The sequence below is a fragment of the Arachis hypogaea genome, chromosome 16, assembly GCF_003086295.3.
Source record: "Arachis hypogaea cultivar Tifrunner chromosome 16, arahy.Tifrunner.gnm2.J5K5, whole genome shotgun sequence".
Classification (NCBI taxonomy): Eukaryota; Viridiplantae; Streptophyta; class Magnoliopsida; order Fabales; family Fabaceae; genus Arachis; species Arachis hypogaea.
Window position 1 is genome coordinate 99,738,755 of NC_092051.1, and position 2,568 is coordinate 99,741,322.

The 2,568-nt window shown below is 43.8% G+C and overlaps 1 non-coding gene across 1 annotated transcript; it reads right to left on the reverse strand.

Annotated features, from left to right (window-relative positions):
- Positions 1–242: 242 nt before the first annotated feature.
- Positions 243–350, reverse strand: LOC112761001 (small nucleolar RNA R71). Its single transcript, XR_003181412.1, has one exon. It is a non-coding gene; the product is annotated as a small nucleolar RNA R71 (small nucleolar RNA).
- Positions 351–2,568: the final 2,218 nt, after the last annotated feature.

The window sequence follows — 2,568 nt, forward strand, 5'->3', positions numbered from 1 at the left end:
GAAAGTTTCATGGACTTCCATCTGAAGATCCTTTTCAGTTCTTAACTGAATTCTTGCAGATATGTGATACTGTTAAGACTAATGGAGTAGATCCTGAAGTCTACAGGCTCATGCTTTTCCCTTTTGCTATAAGAGACAGAGCTAGATTATGGTTGGATTCTCAACCCAAAGACAGTCTGAACTCTTGGGATAAGCTGGTCACGGCTTTCTTAGCCAAGTACTTTCCTCCTCAAAAGCTGAGCAAGCTTAGAGCTGATGTTCAAACCTTCAGACAGAAAGAAGGTGAATCCCTCTATGAAGCTTGGGAAAGATACAAACAGTTGACCAAAAAGTGTCCTTCTGACATGCTTTCAGAATGGACCATCCTGGATATATTCTATGATGGTTTATCTGAGCTATCAAAGATGTCACTGGATACTTCTGCAGGTGGATCCATTCACCTAAAGAAAACGCCTGCAGAAGCTCAAGAACTCATTGACATGGTTGCTAATAACCAGTTCATGTACACTTCTGAAAGGAATCCTGTGAGCAATGGGACGCCTATGAAGAAGGGAGTTCTTGAAGTTGATACTCTGAATGCCATACTGGCTCAGAACAAAATATTGACTCAGCAAGTCAATATGATTTCTCAGAGTCTGCATGGAATGCAAGCTGCATCCAACAGTACTCAAGAGGCATCTTCTGAAGAAGAAGCCTATGATCCTGAGAACCCTGCAATAGCAGAGGTGAACTACTTAGGTGAACCTTATGGAAACACCTATAACTCAACATGGAGAAATCATCCATATTTCTCATGGAATGATCAAAAGCCTCAACAAGGTTTTAATAAGGTGGAAGAAACAGGTTTAGCAATAGCAAGCCTTTTCCATCATCAACTCAGCAACAGACAGAGAACTCTGAACAAAATGCTTCTAATTTAGCAAATCTAGTCTCTGATCTATCTAAGGCCACTGTAAGTTTCATGAATGAAACAAGGTCTTCCATTAGAAATCTGGAAGCACAAGTGGGCCAGCTGAGTAAAAGGATCACTGAAATCCCTCCTAGTACTCTCCCAAGCAATACAGAAGAGAACCCAAAAGGAGAGTGCAAGGCCATTGACATAAGCGCCATGGCCGAACCTGTGAGGAGAGGAGAGGACGTGAATCCCAAGGAGGAAGACCTCCTGGGACGTCCAGTGATCAATAAGGAGCTTCCCTCTGAGGAACCAAAGGAATCTGAGACTCATCTAGAGACCATAGAGATTCCATTGAACCTCCTTATGCCCTTCATGAGCTCTGATCAGTATTCCTCTTCTGAAGAGAATGAGGATGTCACTGAAGAGCAAACTGCCAAGTTTCTTGGTGCAATCATGAAGCTGAATGCCAAATTATTTGGCATTGATGCTTGGGAAGTTGAACCTCCCTTGTTCATCAATGAACTAAGTGATCTGGATCAACTGACATTGCCTCAGAAGAGACAGGATCCTGGAAAATTCATAATCCTTTGTACCATAGGCACCATGATCTTTAAGGCTCTATGTGACCTTGGTTCAGGAATAAACCTCATGCCCCTCTCTGTAATAGAGAAACTGGGAATCTATGGGGTGCAAGCTGCTAAAATCTCATTAGAGATGGCAGACAGCTCAAGAAAACAGGCTTATGGACAAGTAGAGGACGTGTTAGTAAAGGTTGAAGGCCTTTACATTCCTGCTGATTTCATAGTCCTAGATACTGGAAAGGAAGAGGATGAATCCATCATCCTAGGAAGACCTTTCCTGGTCACAGCAAGAGCTGTGATTGATGTTGACAGAGGTGAAATAGTCCTCCAATGGAATGAGGACTCCCTTGTGTTTAAAACTCAAGGATCTCCCTCTGCAACCATGGAGAGGAAGCAGAAAAAGCTTCTCTCAAAGCAGAGTCACCCAGAGCCCCCACAGTCAAACTCTAAGTTTGGTGTTGGGAGGCCACAACCAAACTCTAAGTTTGATGTTAAACTCCCATATCCAAACTCTAAGTTTGGTGTTGGAGAGTCTCAACAAAGCTCTGCACATCTGTGAGGCTCCATGAGAGCCCACTGTCAAGCTATTGACATTAAAGAAGCGCTTGTTGGGAGGCAACCCAATGTTTATTTATCTAACTCTATTATTTTTCATATTTTCTTAGGTTAATGATCATGTGGAGTCACAAAATAAATATAAAAACTGAAAACGGAATCAAAAACAGCAGAAGAAAAATCACACCCTGGAGGAGCATCTGTCTGGCGTTCAGCTCCAGAACAGAGCATGGTTCTGGCGCTGAACGCCCAAAATGGGCAGCTTCTGGGCGCTAAACGCCAGAACAGGCATGGTTCTGGCGTTCAACGCCAGAAATGGCACACAGATGGGCGTTAAACGCCCAAAATGGCCACCAACCTGGCGCTGAACGCCCAGAGTTGGATACAAAGGCATTTTTACATGCCTAATAGGTGCAGGGATGTAAATCCTTGAACACCTCAGGATCTGTGGACCCCACAGGATCCACTCAGGATCTGTGGACCCCACAGGATCTCCACCTACCTCCACTCACTTCTTCTCACCACTCTCTTTCACAA